Source organism: Lissotriton helveticus, chromosome 12, assembly GCF_964261635.1.
Source record: "Lissotriton helveticus chromosome 12, aLisHel1.1, whole genome shotgun sequence".
NCBI lineage: Eukaryota > Metazoa > Chordata > Amphibia > Caudata > Salamandridae > Lissotriton > Lissotriton helveticus.
Window position 1 is genome coordinate 351,189,953 of NC_136073.1, and position 20,217 is coordinate 351,210,169.

Here is a 20,217-nt window from a genome sequence, read left to right on the forward strand (position 1 = left end):
CGTTAGACCAATATGCACACCTTAAAACGTCTTGCAATCCACATCCCACCATAAAAGTGAATATAGCTCGAGCTCCCCTAACTGAATGAGCCTCAAACATGCTTACATCCACACCTGCCCTCATCATAATCTATTTTACCCATTTTGCAGGTGAGGCAACAGAGCTTTGAATGGTATCTTAAAAGAAATAAAATAGGGAAAAAAATTGCCATAGAATTTGTACTCGCTCTTTTTGGAAAATAAAAACATATTCCTTCTGGTGTAAATATTCAGCTTCAGACATCCAAAGTACGCACATCAGAAACACTCTTAAAAGATACCAAACACATTAGCATAGTCAATTTGAATGTCAAATTGCTCAATGACAGATCCTAATTCAAACAACAAGTGTCTAAAAAAATTCAAAACTCTTGGAACAGCCCAAACAGAATTATACCTACACACTGGAGTATTAAAAATTCTAATGCTCCTCAACAGCCTTCTTAGTTGAAAGTATTTTTCCTACCAATAGACCATTTACCAAAACATGACCTGCACCAATAGCTGACTTATACACATCAATGGTCTAATCAGACAGACCCCTCTTAAATATTTCAGACAAAAAATTTACCACAGTCACTAGATAAACTGAAATGGGATCAAAATCCCTTTTCACATACCAACAAATCCATGTTTGCTATGCTGATCTATGCACTTTCCTTTTCAGGAATGCTAGAAGCTTCTTGTGAAAGATTTAGCACCTCCCATACTCTCCGGAAATGTTCCATGCCACCAACATCAAATGCCCTGATTTATCATGATTGTGAAAGTCTCCCCTTGGGCCCCTCAGAAGTCCTTGAACAAAAGGAAGAATTGGAAAATCTACCAACAGCTCCAGCTAAACTGGAAACCATTGTTAGTTAGCAGTTCCATTGTCTCCTTACATATGTAAACCATTCACTCAACAATTATCACAAATAGTGAAAATGGATAAGAATAAAGACAACTCATTTCCTGAAGGAAAGCATCTATCCGTAATTACTCTGATTTGAGTGCCAGCTGAAGAACATCCTCACCTGAGTGTTCAATCAGTTCTCTAAAAGACCCTCCTTGAATGGGCATGAAACCTTCTCTATAACTAGGTAAACTAATCTGTCTAATATGCAATTGCTAGAGTCAATGTATTTCCTCAAATATCCATCTGCTACACTATTTCTTGAAGCAGGTTTATGCTCTGCCTTGACTGACATGTTCCTCCTTACACAATACTCCCAAAACACGTTTGCCAAATCACTCAAATCCTTTGATCTCAGATGTCCCTTATTGCTCATATACGTCACTGCTGAAACATTGTCTATTTTCAGCAACGCTGAACATCTCACCTTGTACTTTGTGAAGGACCTTGTTGCAAATTACCCTGCTAGTAACTCCAGGAAATGTATATGCATCATACATATTGCTCTGTCTAACTTCCACCAGCTGAAACTAACCGCCATTTTGCACCTTAATATTCCATGCTCTTCTCCAACTCCATAATAACTGTATTTTCCCCAAAACTCGCCCCATCATTCCGAACCTCCATATTTTTTAACCATCATTGCAATTCTTCTTTCCTCTCTAAAAGAACGGAAATCCTCTCTGGGTATTTTAAACCACTTTGTAATTGCTTTACTTTCAGTCTGTCCTATGCACGATAGTTCAAAGTACCAGAAAAAATATCCCGAATCGTTGAAGAAAGAAGACCTATATTATGAGATAACATCTTAAAAGAATTACACTCAAAGAATCCTGAATTACGCTTAGAGCATTCTGAATTTTCTTCCCGATCCATCTGAATTTTTTTTGGGGAAGTCTCTACATTTCACCAATTATAGCCACAATAAAACCCAAGAACTGAGTTTACTGACGTAGTATTACATTTGACTTCTGCTTATTTATCACAATACTCAATCCTCCCAACAACTCCACTGCTACATCTGTGTGCTGTACCACCATCCACTTCTCCTGATCCATAATCAATATATTGTCTACCTATATAATCAACCTCATACCTCTTTTACTGAGAAATGCAGCCCCTCAATGTAGGACTTTTGTGAAGCACCACCGTGCTGACGAAAAGTCAGGAGGAAGATGTAGGATCCTCAACATCCTTCTCTTCCCCCCGAATTAATGAAACCTTTGATGCGGTTCCCAAATAGGAATTGTAAGATGCGCTTCCTTCAAATTCACCCATGTCAACCTATTCCTTTTTTTGAGGCTATCCTTTAAGAAATGCATATCTTCCATCTTGAGGTAATGGTAGACAACCTAATCATTCAACTCACTTTCTTCACCACCAGGAAAATATTGTTTATAAGTACCCTTGATTCCTGATGGACCTCTACAGTAGCCCATTTTGCTAACAACTCCTGTGCCTTTTTATCCACTATTTTATATGGCTCTTTGCTAAATTCTACCTTCTTTGGAAAGTGTATCTGAACTGGTCCTCTTACAAAACTGATATGCAATCCTTGAAATATCTCCCAAACTCAAGAATTCCTTGTAACTTGAATCTATCTCGAAACAAATAGGGCAAGCCTGCTGCCCAATCTTAAAGAAATAACAGAAAAGTCTACCCTTACCTTATGTCTCTGAGGGATGAACTGGGAGACTGGTACTATTTCTGTCCTCGATAGTAGGGTCTGTAAGCATGTGAGAGCGAATTTCTCATGATCCTTTGGCCTCGATCAGGGAACCTGGCCCATTCAAAAATACACTAACTGGAAAGTTCTTTTTTAAGTAGAGTTTCAAGGCCCAAAAACATAGATATATCTTTTATGAAGGCCTGTCAAAACAAGAAACCTTTAAAACTGGCCTTATTTTATTACTCACATGATACACTAGTGTATGATCAATCTTGAGCAAAATGCTTTCTGGATTCCAGTGACAGAGCTGTGTTTACATTACCCAGAAGACACACTACTCTGTCATTATTCTCTCAACTAATCCACATCCAAATTATTATGGTGGACATAGGCCTACTGAGCCATATCAAACATTTTAGTCAAAGTTCCAATTACATCAAGCAATCAGTCTAGACACATGCTGAAACCTTGATCTAAACCCTTATGAGGCTCTCGCCCTCCTTTCTCATTGAAAGCCAACATTTGTGGGCCAAACTAAGGGTCTCATTTACAAATAATGACGGAGTGCGTCATCGCAAGCCATTTTGCTGCACAGATCTATGGGCCAGATGTAGGTCGCCCAATACCGGTCGATAACGGACGAAATTACCGAATTTCGTCTGTTACCGACCGGTATTAGGCTTTTGAGATGTAGGTGGCCATTTTACGGATTTGGTAATTTACTGAATCGGTATTTTAACGAATAGGTAAATTACCGATTCCTTAAAATACCGATTTGGTAAATTACCAAATCCTTAATGTAGGGAGCACTCAAATGAGTGCTTTTCCTATTTCCAGATTAATTATTTACCACCAACTACAAGTTGGTGGTAAATATCGAAAACCATAAAAAAAGCAAATTTTTGCAAATTATAACAGTGCCATGTGGCAGACATACATGCCCTTAGGGCATGTATGTCTGCCACACGTGCACCCATGCACTATTCAGGGGTGCAACAGGGTGTTAAAGTGACACCCTGCCACCCTTGAATGTGTTCCCCATTTTACCGAATCAGTATTTACCGATTCAGTAATTCCCATTCATTCCTAAGGGCCTGGAGGCCCATAGGGATAAATGGGAAATACCAAATCGGTAAATACCGATTTTGTATTTACCGAATGTTACCGATTTGGTAAAATTTACCGAATGAATACCTACGTCCCATTTACCGATTCTAAAATACCGAATCGGTAAAATTCGGTATTTTGACATCGGTAAATCTGGATTACCTACATCGGGCCCTATGTCATTTTGAAAGAACTAGAATGTGTTGTATTACAAACAATAAGACGCATCTGTGTGCATCTGAGCAGAATTGGTTACCATGCGCCAGTGCAGTCACCCTTGCGTCATGTTGCAAGGGTGCCTGTGTTGCAGGGATAATTGTTTTTGTGCATAAAGGGACACCTTCCTGCACAAAAGCGATCATTGATGGCATTTCCTCTTTCTACGCATGCTGCAGAATGCAGCACCTATAGATAGAGGAGAAATAAAAGTATTTCTCCTTGTTGCACCACTCCTATGCCTCCCCTGGGAGGCATCAGATTCTGACGCATTCCCAGCTTTCCAAAATTTGTAAATCTGGAAATGTTCCAGGTTCCATGGATGTTACATGGGAGCACTCACAGCAATACCCATGGAACGCCCCTTTTACACAGAGTAATGTGTGAAAGGGGTCCATATGTACATGGCCATGAAAAGTCACCCAGGGTGACTTTATGTGGCCTAGTAAATATGGGCAGTGACACTGCGCCACCGGTGCATCAAAAACAGTGATGCACTGGTGTCACAATACCTTGTTAATGAGGCCTTACGAGAGGCCATCACACTATTAGGAAGTAATAGTCTAGGATACTCTGATTTTAATATAATTCTTATATCAATCAGGATTTGCTTACACAGCCAGAATGCTACATTTTCTACCACATGAATGGTAGGAGACCATTCAGGTGATAAAGGGTGCTTTAGTAGCAAAGTATCGAACATATTATTAGCTAATGGGTCAGTTTAAATTCCTGTATCCTTATCGTTCACACCTCTTTTTTTTCTTCCTGGGTCTTGAAATTCTGTCCATATGAATTAAAATATCAAGAACAACGTAGCTCAACCACTGCACTACCAGAGGATACATCATACCTCACCACTCTATGTTTGTACATTTTGCTGTCAATCTTTTTATATTTCCCCTGTTCTTTAGACTGCCTATCATGTGAGCCCTCAGCACCATCAATGTCTGTGCAATACCAGAATGCCAGTGAAGATGTCCTTATCTTTGCTTTGCTTAAGTCAACATGTCAACGTACCAACTTAAACATGAGTTCTCATGTGGGTAACTTTACCTCCTCTCAAGGTATGAGCTTCAGTGTCTCCAGCTGACCAAAAACGCTAATCCTCGGATTCTAGGCCTCCAGCCCCCAACATCCTTGTCAACTTTCTTTTCATTCTTTTGCTTATCTCTGAGGAGATTTTATCAATACCTTTACTCAATTTCTCCTCCATAAAGCTGTCATGTTCTTCTTCAGCCCTTCCTTCCTCCACACTAAAATATCTAAAAGTCTCCCCAAAACAATTCTTCAAACAGAATGTCTCACAAAATCACTCTTCAACAAGAATTAAGCCACCAAAACAATTTCTCTCATTGATAAGACCATTAGAAAAAACAATCTGTCATAACAAGCCCACCACAATTAAACTGGCAAATTATCCCAGCCCTCTTAAATGGCTGGTGATCTATGATGTTGTATTCCAACCACGCAAACACACACCGAAGAGGCTGTCTTTGCAGGACACGCAATTGCATTAACCTGCTCTATGCAGTGCTGGCTTTATTGAGGTGCGACTGGTGCTATCGCCGAGTTCAGAGGTGCTACATTCCGAAATATCTTAATGGTTTAAAGGCACTGCTTCAGAATCATTTGTGTGCCAAGCAATTTTCGGGCAGTAATAAACATGTCAAGATAAATCTGGTGATTAATGTACCTGCTAGAGAGATCAGAGTTTTGTCTAATAGCAGTTGTGACTCATCATATTTGTTAGTTTGAAGGGATAAAGTGCCTTCTGAAAAGCACGTATCAAATGCAGATCATAGCATTGTATTTTATGCTCAGTGGGTTAATGCTTTTGTCACAGAGACACTTTTGTTACTTGCAGTTCATAAGTTACAATCCTCCTAATATAGTACAATGCGCTGTGCACTGTCATGACAGCACTGCATGCAAACTGCACGGCGTAGGTTTAGAGTCTTATGTTTTATTCCCCAGTCTTTTGTTATCCTAAGGCTGCTAAAGGGGTTTGTTTGGGTAGAAATGCATTTCTAATAGTAAAGCCAATGCCTGACTCTGTTATTAGGTGTTAAATCCTGAATTTGTGCTTCTCCAAACAAACCCCTCTTAACATATAATACCTATCACTATAGATGACATGTTACTCCTATGTTTTGTTGCACATTGTCTTTTGTAACTCTCTTGTATGGTCATTGTCTCTGTATATTGTGTGTGTGATGCAAAGTGCTTTGACATCCTATATTGGTTTGAGTACCACTATAAAAAATATTACATACATGTAAGATAGGGGCTAAGGAAAGATGAGGGGCACTCTTGGAGGGTGGCAGTGAGTCAATCCATTGAGAAGGAGGCCACTGTGGAGGTGCCAACAAAGATTTTCACACTTGGCGCCACTAGCACTGAAGGTGGCCCTGGCTCCACTTGGCCACATTTGAATCATGATCATCATCCGCACGTGCAGCAATTGTAAGCCTCCCCCATTTCATAACATCTAAAAAATAACTCACTGCAAATCTTGAAAACAGAACCATTAAAGTAATGTATTATAATCACAAATCCAATGGCACTCTCTAAAAACTAAAAACCGAAATTTGAAAATCTAAATATATTTACATAATACAAATTAACCCAATGACTTAAAATGTAACTGTACAATAGCAACACCACAACTCACCTTAACCATTAAATGTTAGATTCATACCATTCAAGCATCCAAATAGTCAGGGGCGGGTCCTCCTACAGGACGGAGGAGCGTTGCCCCGTTTGCTGTGAGCGCAGAGGGTAAAGACCAATAGATAAAGTGGGATTGTCATTTTACTTCAATTCCGAAGTGTGAGGGCAAGGGGTAGGGTAGAATACTCCGATTGCAGGATGACAGCTCCCCTGCCAGTACACATGTTGGATTGGCCAGCTGTCTTGCGACAGCCAGCCTGACATGTGCACCAGTGGTGGCTGGTGACATATGAAAATGGTGTGCTGTAAAATGATTGTCGTACCACTGAGCAAACTGAGCGACCTCGACCAACCTATGGGGGGTTTGGGGGTCTCCCTTAAGACATTTTTGAAAAAAGTGTGGACAAACAGTGCATTTTTAAGCAAATTTGAGGAAGCAGGAACTTGCCAAATGGCATTTTTATGAATTCAGTAATCTACAGCAAACAGATAACACTGACACAAGGCAGGTTCTATTTCAACCACGGTGGCCCTGGAGTTATAAAAATGTAAGCACCGGTGAATTTTCTCCCTGCTCCCTGATTTCACCGGAAAAAAACAAGTTTAAATTGTAATAACTTGCTTTTGTGTAGCAATTCCTACCACGATCTCGATATATCCTAACAATGAAAAGTAACATCGGTACTATTTCCCAAACAATGGCATTCATTTTATAGTATACGGATTGTTGAAAGGCTGAACGGGCCCTACTGGGATTCTAAAGGATGGTCCAAGGCTTTACTGACATTTCTACAGGAGCGCAAACTCACCCAGCAGTGATGATAACCTATGCCCTTTGCACTAAGTGACAGCTCTCTCTACTTCTAGCCAGGGTGGAATATTCCAGAGATCAGAAACTTTATCCAGCCTCCCAAAATGTTTAACACTGCCTGCTCCACTACCAGAAACAATAGCTATCAGTACACGTCGCCAGTTCGTTTGGCGCCACACAAGAAATAAACGCATTAATTAAATATCTGTGAGCCCTATTAACACGCCTTATAAAGATTGAACATGAAACTGTCATAGTGAAGACTCTTTAATTGGGGTGAAATCAATGTGCGTGGCGTGCTGTACATAACTAAACACCACTGCTAACATTGTAAATTTGCATCAACTTTCATTGTGGCAAGTCTGTATATGTGTGTGCAAACACTTCTATCTCAATATAGGAGTCAAATCAGTCAAACCCTTCAATTACGACTCACAGCGTCAACAGTATTAACTAAATCCTTTTCTCTCGGTCAGTGCCCATCCTGTATAGATGGAGCACACCTACAATTAACCTTTTAGTAGGACATGGGTAACTGTGGATCTAGCATCTTGCTGCATAATGCACGCCTGAGCCCATTGTGATGCAAATAGGCTACATGACAACAGGGCATCCTGGACAACTCATAAATACTGCAAGGACATTTTTCATGCTGGGTTAGCAATGCAAGCTGTACATTTGGTCTAGGAGGGAGGCGCTGGGCCATGGGGGTGCTCTGGAATCATAGTAGGCATATAACGTGCTATTCGTCCCACCATACTTTACCTCCTCTTTTCCCACCACAAAAGGCACCATACCAGTGGCTGGTCTTCACTGCGTAGTCGTTATTAATTTTCATATAACGCCATTTTTATTTGTAGATGCACTGTCAATATTAGACCAACTTTTATTAACCAATCCAACGCACATTGATAAACATTGGGTTGCACAGTATTTGTTTGAACCACAGGTTACAGTTACAATTGTATTTACAGTTCAGGATCTCCAGAGACACACTGTATGCGGGTTGTACCAGCAGGACACAACCCATCTCCATTGCTTCCATTTCAGGCAACTACCCGTCGTCTACCTCCTAGACGCGGCCACCAGGGCACTGCTTTGTGCCTTTCCTTGCGCACCAGCTTTTACCAAGTTGTTTCCTCCGAGCACCAGCATCTCGGGTAGGGCCGGAGAGTCCAGGGCCACCAGCAGGATGGTCCCCTCTCCCGCCAGCCCGGAACCCCATTGACTGCCCTCCCTGTTCCAGGATCGGCCAGTCCCCGTCAAACAGGAGTCCCTGCCATTTTCCTTGCCCGGAACCCCGCCACAGGGCGAGGAGCCTACTGGCGCTCTCGCCCTCCCCCCAAAAACAGCTTCACCTTCCAGATCTGGCGCTAAAGCTCCCCCATATAGCGTGGATGAATGATTCCAACCCTGCACTGGACAACTGCACCCAATCTGTTAGGTACAACATCGATTTCGCTGCCTGTAACAGGGTATGCCTAATGGAGCATAACGACCCCCATCTGAACTAAAGGCGACAAACCAATTGATCTGGGTGCCACATGACTACAAGCGCTATCCCCGGCAACATGTTTTTTTGCACCCTCTCTTTGTCTACTATCTCCAATACCCCGTAGTAAGCATGCCCTCCTTGGATATATCAAAACGTATTCACAGCTCCCATTTCTCACCACGTCCACCTATGAAAGGCATCAATAAAATGTAGTCAAGACATTGCACTTCATCCTCAGTGACCCATACTCTTGCACTAGGGCGTACTCATAACCTTAGCTGTACCCCTGAAACTCTGCAATACTCCTGAAACTCGGACGTACTCCTGAAACTCGACCATACTCCTGAAACTCGGCCATACTCCAGTAACTTGGCCGTACTCTTGAAACTCGGCCGTACTCTTGAAACTCGGCCGTACTCTTGAAACTCGGCCGTACTCCTGAAACCCAGCTGTACTCCTGAAACCCAGCCGTACTCCTAAAACTCAGCCGTACTCCTGAATCTTGCCGACTGCGTCCATTGTGCCAGCAGGCGCCAACGGTCTACAGCAAACAGTGGCGCCACTCAAAAAAACCAGGGCACTGCATCCTGCATCTGCACCCAGGGTACCAGCACACCTGCAGCCCCCCCTAATATTGTACTCCAGTCCCCCTGAGTTGGTTTGCAGCAGAATAATCCAGGAACACCAGCAGGACAGTCCCCTCCTAGACTACCTTCTGTACACGTGGAAAACCACCCCTTCATGGGATCCTCAAATAGCTGAACAACACCACTGTTAGCCATCCACCTTGCCCCCAAGAAAACGGAAGCAGCCCCCCACAACATTCTAAAACTGTCCAGCCGTGTTGTGTTGGGTTAGGGCATTAGAGCACAACACTACACGTGGGGAAAAAAACACTCCCTCCTGAGGTCTTTCAAATAGGTTTAAAAATACACCACTGTTTGGCATCCCCCTTGCCACCAAGAGAACTGAAACAGCTTCCCCAATATTCTACCCCAGTCCTTTCATGTTGGGTGAGGGTGGTAGGTTTCAGGACCAACAGCAGGACAGCCCTCTCCCTGCCTACCCTCTGTAAAAGTGGCAACTACCTCTTCATGGGGTCCATTCCGCAGCCGTAAACACCCTTGTTGGGTATACCCCTTGCCTCTAATAAACTGACGAAGCCCCCCCAAAATACTACTCCAGTCCATCCATGTTCGGTTAGGGCCATAAAGTACACGTGGCCACTGCCCCCTTCTGGGGTCCATCCAGATGCTGAAAACCCCATTGTTGGGAATTCCCCCTGCCCTTAACCAACTGAAGCTTCCTCACCATCACTGGCATCCGCTATGCCTTTCTGCCCCTTGTCTGTGGCGAGTGGTCGGCCTTTACAACCTCCCTGGGGAGACCCGCCACTTTGAAATAGCTTGGTATTCGTTCCTCTAATTACCATTAAAACAGTGTCCCTCTGTGCAGGATAATCGGAGAGCCTTACCTATTGGAGATACGGCCCAAAGGCTACCAGTTGGAGAGTCTCACCCACAGGAGATAAGGCCCCAACTGCTGCATTCCAGCCACTGATTGTCATTGTATTACCGTACATTAATAGCCCCTCACCATCAGGCTCCCCAGGGATGTAATTCTATTCGTGTTGTGCCAACAGGCTATAGCTAACAACTTGTAATTTTGTATTTAATTATTATTATTTTTTTTTTTTTACTGTGGTAACCACCATTCCTGTACCCCAGAGGCACTACCTATAGGGCTGTGCTTAACACCATGCTCTCCCCTGGACCCTATACCAAATATGCTCTCCAAGTTTCTCATCACACCCACCAGTTTCTCGGTCAGTGCGTCCCATCCCATGGCCTAGTCAATAGGACAAACAATCTTGAACCCTTGCTTCCTTCCTTTTCCAAGAATCCCCATGCTATTATGCACTCCTATTACCAATTCCCTCGGACCCCATTTACTCCCCCTAGCAACACCCTAACCTGAGGCCCCTTGGGTTCGTTCACACATGCTATGGCACTTCGATATGCTAACTTACTATGCAGCTAACTTTACCAATTAGAGGGCCTCTCAGACCACGTTTACCCCACTGTAGCCAAAGCCCTAACCCGTGGCCCTATTGTGTTTCACTCGTATGTGACTAACCCCCTCTTTTGGAACTGCTAGCCCCCGCACTTGCTATTTGATCAAAATTGGGACAGCTTACTCGTGACATAGAAAGGGCACACGAGAGCTGCAACCTCCTCTGACTATCTAAAGTCAGTATTATCCTCAGAAGAGCAAGCTGTGCTTGAAGTTTCAACAACTAGTGACACGTATCAAGCATTGGTGGGCTTCTAGCCCTTGTCTTGGGAGAGCCCACGCAACCAGGGGTCTGCCCCTTCCCAGTGAACTTTCAAACTTCTTGGAGCTCAGCAACTAACATCCGAACAGTCCTTTCCAACTTAGCTCGCCTTTCCCATGCTGAGCGCTTGACACGTATTCATCTCACCAATGAAATACCAGCTCCTTGGTGACCTGCCGCATGTCCTCGCCGTATCTTGGTCCATGGACGTCACTGACCACCCCCTTCCACGTGACTTAGTCCATCCTCCTGCAACCGCCATCTTAATGATCTCACTGACCACTCCCCTTCCATGTGACTTGGCCCATGTGGAGAGAACATTATGAGTGCAAAGACATGCTGATGGTTGGTAAAAGACCAATCCCAGCGTTATTATACGCTGATGACGCTGTCCTTACGGCAATAACTCCAATGGCTATGCAAACCTTGGTCACTTCCTTTACTGACTTCATGACTAAACTGGACTTAAGGATAAATTGCACTAAGACCTTCAGTATGAATTGTGGTCATGGTGCATCTAGAAAGAAAAGGAGAATTTTAGTCTCCTCAAGTCCAGTTGACAGTACCTTAACCTTTCCGTATCTAGGCGTGTTATTCGACCAAACTGGTCGATGGAATAATGCAATTAAAACAAGAAGGTTATTGTTTAGTAAATCAATTATGGCATTAAAACATTTCAGTAAACGAATGGGTAGAAAACCAATTGGGGAGATGCTTACAGTTTATAGAGCGACCTGTGTAGCTACTGTCACATACGCTGCTGGATTGTGGGGGTATGCCAATGTAAGAACACTACAGGTGATGGAAAACTCCTTTATGAAGTATCTTTTAACTGTCCCAGAGACTGTATCTACACATGTTTGCCATACTGAACTTGGAGAACCATATTTAGAAGATACAATAAAGGTTGCTACAGTTCTGTTATGGCATAGGGCCTGTCCCACCGAAGAATGTAAACTAAACCGCTCCATCTTGATTGATGTGATGAAGTTAGAAAAAGGTGGCAGGTTTGGTTGGTTAAGTTATGTAAGGAATTTTCTCATTGCCCTAGGTCTGGAAAATCTTTTTACTGAACCCCTATCTATGTGTGACATTTCTAGAAACGATTTCAAGGAAAAGTGAATGAGCCACCTAGTAAAGTGTAGAACAACTAAGGAGATGGTGAAACGGTGGACGCTCATCAGTTGACAATAATTACAATAAAAATACAACCATATTTAAAACTGTATATGAGCGATCAAGAGAGATTCTTTCTATCGCAATTTAGATTAAATCTAATATCCAGGTCACTTAGCTTCCCCAACATGAATGATTCGACAAAAATTTTACCGAAATGCCCATGTGATGAAATCTCTGACCAATCAGATATTCATATACTTTTCTTTTGCAAATTTTAGTCGATCCCGAGACGAAGATGGATTATCCCCTTGATAAAGACTATGGAAATGAATCGCTGTCGTCCGGCCTTTTTGGCTGTTCAAAGTCTGGACAATATTTTAACAATTGTATCTATTTCGACGTTTTTTAAACATGTTTTTAGATCAAGAAAGTGTATTATATCCTGATTGGTGATGAAGTATCTGTATTTTATGATGATATTTTGTAAAATGTGATTTTATTGTACTTTTATGGTTGCTCTGTTCTAACAACCGAATAAAGATTTTGATGATGACTTGGCCCATCCTCCTGCAGCCGCCATCTTAGTGAGGTGCACCTACCGTGTGAGCCAGATATAAAGCAAGAGGAAAATCGAGAAATTAATGTTTGGTGCACTTCCCTTTGCCCATGCGCAGCGACATTTTTGCTTTATGTTAACTGCCTCACCGCACGCATACCCAATCTTTAACATTTTTGGCCGTCCCTGCTTAGATCGAGTCTGAACTCAAAAGAAAGAGGGAGCAGGCGCTACAGAGTAATACTTCAGGGCCACCCACTTTCCCCTGCAAACGAACCACTTGCCAAGGATCACACCACCCCAGTGAACACTCCATGTCTCTGGCCCCACTGATGTATAAAGGCACTGGCCAAATTATTAAATGAATACCCTCAGGATTGGTATTTTCGACAACGTATTATTTTAAATAAGGTCCCAAATGCACGTGTAAACTAATTCAGATGCCTTTCCTTAGCTAGTATACATAAAGTACTGCGACCTACAGCGAAGGTAGGCAGCTTGTATCACCAAGCAGGTAAGAGGTTATGGGTGTTTAGTGTAGATCAACACGAGTTTATCATCATTAACGTTATACGCTCGAAGGTTACTCTTTTTTTTCATAATTAAAGAAACAGGAATCCTTCTTCCCTACCCCTGCAGTTACAAGGATAAGTCTCTGCGGCAGCTACATTACAGCGGTACTTAACCTGCATATAACGTCCAGCAGTGCAACCACGGGGCACCATCCTCAGAATTAACATATGGTCCAAGGACCTATAACTGACATGAGCCAACAACTCTCCGCTGCAACCTGCCCTCCTCTGTATCAAGGTTGACATCTTACGGTCGGCAGTAAAATGTCCTAGCCCATCCATTCTTTAATGCAGGCGTAATAAATGGTGGCGAAATGTCATAAAATATTATAAAAGGATAAATCAATATTTCTAGGTTAAAACCTCAGAAAATACTGGTATGACAGACATTAATCTAAAAGGACTCAGTCCATTATGCTGCTTTAGCCTTCTCTGCAACTATTTAAGGGTTTTGCAGTCTTTTAAAATGATTTAATTCTGCCAGAGCATCAAATACTGGGGTGTTCTTCAATGCTATAGTGTGAGCCAGGTCCCCGATTTTAGCAGCATTAAATATTATGTCCTATTGCTCTGAGTCAAAGGTACTAAAATACAGGACAGCTTTGTTTTTGTTGTGTGAGGTGCTTGCAAAACATGGATGGCAATAAATGCTTCCTGTGTGACCTCTTTGCCCCTTTTGGTACCAAAATACACAACAGCTTAGTTTTTGTTGTGTGAGGTGCTTGCAACACATGGATGGCACTAAATGCTTCCTGTGTGACCTCTTTGCCCCTTTTCTGTTTGTGTTGCCTAGCTTTGCCTTGCCTTACTGAACGTGTTATCTTATCTCCTCTTCCAAATTTTGACTCTGATGTACCTTAGTTAACCAATGTACCCGCAATTTATATACACGAATATGCCTCCTGTCCCAAATTATTTAACCGTTTCTCTGATACTGTATTTAGGCAAAATGTGATCAATTTAAGGATTCTAATGTTCATTACTTTTCCCTGCCATTTACTTAACTTCAGGTTGCATTTCCTAATGTAAACCGCTATGACTTCTGCGTAGAATATATTTGCAATGTATAAATACCAGAAAAGAAATATTAAAATATGTGACTGGCTCCGCCATCACCTGAAACTTTCGGCTTGAACTGCCTGGCTCGGATAAGGGTACGTGCGACCCAAGACTTTAGAGCATTTAAACATGGACGGCGGAGAGCGGAGAATGCGCGATAACCACATCATTTTAAGAAAAGTCTGGTCAGTAATTTAAAAACAGTGGAACTTTCTTTATTCGCCTACAGCGCCTTGAAGCCCCATTCAATGCATGCAGTGCTGAGTTTAAGCCCCTTCATGAACTATCCCGGGAAGAGGACAGACTCCTAACATGCCGAGTCTCAATACACGCTAACTCGCACCAGGTTCCCGCATCCCAATTAGCCGTCCCGACAATCCTACATTTGTTTGTTTCCACACCAAGCGCATCCTCCCCCATTGCCTTCAGGGCCTCCCCTTCATTCCTAATTTGCATCCAACATTATCCCTGCCGTGTTGCCTTAGCGCGCCTATTCTTGAATCGGCCACCTTGCCAATAAAACATCCATCATCACGCATTACCAGGGATCCTTTAACAGACCCTCCTTTATCTTTATTGCTAATCCGAAAAATATTCAAAGCGAGTCGGACCCTGGCCTCGAACCTCAATCAAAGATACCGACTGTTCTTACCCGATGAGCTACAGCGAGTATGTCCTCATCCTTACTAAAAGTAAATTGCTTTAACATAGACCGACAAACAGTACTAACTACCCATCTTGCCAGTCCCGGTTTTGCTACGCTGTGAGGCCCCCTCACCCGGTGTTATGTTATGTTATGTTATTTAATCTTTTGTATAGCGCACGGCGACTCAAAAAGAGTATCCCGGCGCTTTTTGGTAAAGGAGTGCTGCATCATAATAACATAACACGTTTAAAAGGGGACAGAACAGTGAAAACCTAAAAAGGTGCCCGCTGCAACTTGCCAACTTTGCTTCTGGCTGCGACCCACTGGGCGCCCCAGGCAAGAGGACAAAGAGGGCTTCTCCCTCGTATTCAGTGTTCCTATCCTTTTCCCTGGAGGGGTCGCCTGCGCACCTAGGTGACGCACTACATGCCTGCCCTACCTCCTCATATTTCCTGGTGGCCCCTCCCACTCGCCCTGACCAGATGTGCACTGGCCCAGCCTCTCTCTTGCAAGAAATGCCACTAAGGGCCCCACTCCCCTAGGCGCGGGGGGCCTCTCATTCTCGCCTCATTCTGTCTGACCTCATTGCATGGCACTCAAAACCACGGGTCCCATTCAGCTGCTGCGGCGGGCATTTTTTTTCTAGTTTACATCAAACAAGCTCCTGACCCCTGCCCTTCACTGCCTTAAATTCAAGCTTGATCCTTGCATCAACCCTACAAATAAGGATTTTCTGTTTCTAAAGCCAGATAAAATATTCATCGCTATCGCATCTAGTTTATCTTTGTTCTCGGCATACATACAAGATGCGCGAAAAATCAAACATGCTATCACAAATTTAAAAGCTCAGTTTTGGTTCTTGCCTCCATTGAAAGACAGACCAGCGGCTTCAAACAGGTCTGCCTAGCACTAATGTGCAACTCAAAGTACAGGCCTGCACTCTGAATGGTACATAGTCACATCATGGCAACAGGACCCCCGACCCCACAACATAAGCATGTATCCCGCAAATAACACACTAGACACCAGTGTTAGATTGGGATAAAACTGCTGCAGGTGTATTACATACAACGTTATGTAATCATAGTGGGTTATCTTACGGACGATCCAAGGGCAGGCCGCATTCTCGCCACCTGCCCGCCTGCACCGTGGCGAACCACCTATGTGCTGCCACTTATGGTAATGATTATACTCACGCCCCTTGCAGGGTGTAGCTAGGCAAACCCCCAGTTGCACAGGCCCACAACCGCCCGAAGGACTACTGGGGCGCCGACACGGATTCCCGGAACCTCCCCTGAGGCCCCAGGTCTTAGGCTCTGGCACCCCTATGTGCCCACTGAGGTACAGTGCTGCACCTCTCTGCTTCCGGATCGCCCTGTAACTTCGCCTGCAACGAGAATTAAAACATTAAAACGTTCAAACTGTCCCCCCCCAAGCTGACACACAGGGTGAGAGGTCGGGAGGGAAAATGTGTGTCCCCGCTAGCGAGGTCACCACGACGCGTCCAGTGCGGCAAAGAGGCATGGAAAATGGCGAGGGGGACTTAAGTACCCCTCGCCCTGCCTGCCGCACCGGACGTGACCACACAGCTCCTCCCATGCTCCCTTCGGGACTCCTTCTGCCCCGGGAAGGAGAGGGTGCTAGAGTGGGGCGGGGAAGCCCACTGTGACTAGGGTTTCGCCCTCCTTATGGCCACTGCGTGGCCTCGGGCAGCCGCATAGTCACATCATGGCAACAGGACCCCACAACATAAGCATGCATACTGCAAATAACACACTAGACCCCAGTGTTAGATTGGGATAAAACTGCTGCAGGTTTATTACATACAACATTATGTAATCATAGTGGGTTATCTTACGGACGATCCAAGGGCAGGCCGCATTCTCGCCACCTGCCCGCCTGCTGAGCCAGGCAGCACCGTGGCGAACCACCTATGTGCTGCCCCTTATGGTAATGATTATACTCACGCCCCCGGTTGCACAGGCCCACAACCGCCCGAAGGACTACTGGGGCGCCGAAACAGATTCCCGGAACCTCCCCTGAGGCCCCAGGTCTTAGGCTCTGGCACCCCTAGTGCCCGCTGAGGTACAGTGCTGCACTTCTCTGCTTCCGGATCGCCCTGTAACTATGCCACAGCCCGGCCGGCGGCAACCGTCGCCGCCCGGGCCCCCCACCACCTAGCTTCCTTCCTACCTGCAACCTCTTCGCTGGAATGCTACCAGCCGGTCTAGGAGAAAAGGTCCATCCCTACCGGTGAGAGGTGGACCCCGCCACCTCATGGTAGCCCTAGATCTGTTCCTGGATCAACTCATGCCTGCGAGTCCCGGAGCCCTCTGCTCGGTGAACTTGCCCAAGGCACTGTTGACTCCTCACCGAGACCTCTCTACCGCTTCACAGGATTGGTCACCCTGCCACCCTGCGTAGCACTATCTCCGGGCACCATACCTCACATTGTCCCCCTGCGTTTACAGACTCCCCAATCAGAGCCCCTTACTTGCGCCCCAGTTGCTGTACAAAAGAACACATTCCTTTATTGCACATAGGCTGCAAAATATGCCTAAACACATCACATGTGTAAACAAAACACATTTCAATTTTGTCACAGGGCAAGCATGATTTGCATGCAGTCTCCCACTGCTTACTGACAGAACACCCCAATTATTGCATAGTACATTAACAAATTGCCCAGGTTCATCTGACGTTTCAAGCGAAACATCCAATTATAGAACAGGAGCTACCTGTTAAGTTCAGATGCACCGGTTGACTATACAAGTACAACTACCCCAGGGTATAACCTGTGTGCCCCACAACAGGGACAGTCCTGACACCTGTGGAGGACCTGGGAGTCCCAGACCCTAGCACACTGCCCAACATGCTATGACCCTTAACATGTTGGTAGTTTAGGTGGACCCCCATGTCAGTGGGGTGGTTCTCCAGCACAGTTCCTGCATTTGAGACAAAAACATCCATTAGAAGCCCTGCTCCCCTTCGTAATCAAATGGATTTCTGAATGAGACAGGGCCATCAATGCCCCCCACCCGACAGAGATCAAGCTTGGATCTGGGCCTAAAGTTGGTTTCTATGGGAAACCATAAATATCCTGCACCATGACCACAATCCAATTTCTCAGTGGTTCAACGCCTTAATGCTAATGATGGCTTCCTTGAAGAATGTAACATTGTTATGTGCCGCAGTGTGGGGACTGCAAGCTACTGGGATTTAAGTACGGTTCCCCCAGGTGCAGCACTCCGCAACATTTGAGAATATGCTGTGTTGCATGAGTAGGGCAACCTGTCAACGTGTCCAGGCGCAAATAAGATACCTTTAAAAGTAACCATCACTGGCCCCCCAAGCGAGGCAGACACTGCTAGTGCAACCAGCAGCCACCCTCACCATTTCATGCTGGAGATTAGCTCCAAAAAACTGGCAGCTGCTAGCTCTTTCCCCCCATGCGACCCCTGCTTGCCAACATTGCAAGGGGGGGGGTGAAGGGCTACTTACCATGCACCCTTTACACAGTGACTTAAAAGACCTTTTCCTGCTGCCTACCCATTATGCTTCTGTCCCTGCCCTGGCGGCTTCTGCTTTGGTGTTGGGTAAAAACACTTCACCAGGCCAGTACGCCATAGTGGAAGATAAGACTGAGCCAAGGGAGTGGTATCACATGGGATTTTCACATACGCTAGACCTTTGCTTCCTCCTCCCCTCCACATGAGATAAACAGGGTTGTGTCCTTACCAACACTTCACAGGCAGCGCCCCTACGAATCTGAAGGTATTTTACCCGTGGAGTTGTCATGCAACCTGCACTGCTCACTGGGCTACCTATTGCGCAGCAAACAGTGTAAGTATATGTAAAGCTGCCATGGGGAACCCTACTTGAGTGCCTGAATAACCATCAATTAAAAGATTGTCTAGGAGAAAGCTTACCAATGGACTGAGCCAAGAGCCCACAAAGGCGTGTTAACCCAAAACGTTGGCTTTTTGACTGATAGAATTTGTGCCTGCCCACATCCGGACCCGAAGTAAGTAAACCACAACAATCGCTTCCAATGCCAGGATGACCACCCTGTGTCCAGGGAGATTAGACAAGTCAAAGGCAATGGTATCGGCCCGACCCGAAGCGGAGCCAGACTGGAAGGTCCTAGTGGGAAGAGACTGGAGGAGGATGTGTGGCTGGGACAGGCCCAAGGTTCTGAGCCAAATGATCCCGGATCACCCTAGTGTCAATTGGCCTGGGATAAGGAACTGGTGATGTCACAATGTGAATGTCTCAGCATGGGCAATGGTGTAGGCTTTGGAAGTCCTGTCTTGACAAACCGTTGCCCCAGACCACCTGGACCGGCCCTCTCCCCTGCTGTGAGCAAACCTTGTAGTGTGTCACAAGACTGACCGTTAGATAAATTCTGGAAAAGCCCATGGGCCCCCCCTAATGATTACCATGTCAGTTTTCTACCAATTTACCCGTGTGGTAACCCTCATGTCCTTTGTGAGTTGAGGCCAGTAGCTGAAACAGGAATTGAGCACCTATGGGCTAATGAGAAAGGCTGTCGTTGAATTGCACGACCGCTACCCTTAACCCTTTTTCCGCTTCTCCCCTACACGAAGTCGGGACTGGGGTGCCACCTTGCCCCCTAATAGAACAAAGCCCGGAGCTGCCAACAGCTAGTGTAGAAGTTTGGCTCAATGGTTAGAGCGGCAGACCCTGATGCAGAGGTCTAGCTTGGGACCAAGGTTCAATTCCCCGCCTCGGCGGGTCTTGGGCTCAAAATTCCACGGACTTGATAATTCTCGCCTCGGTGCCTATTCCAATCATGGATTCCCACTCTGCAACTCTGGGCAATAGCTTGCTTAATCTCCACAACGGCCCCCACAACGCTAAGGATGCCTGGCCTCCACCTTGGGGGTGCCCAGGAGTGGACACCTCACAGGGAAAGCCAGGATGGGTTCCATAGCGGTATTCGTACAAGCGCCTTGAGACCCTTGCGGGTGAGTAGTGCGCTATACAAGTATCAATTTACATTTA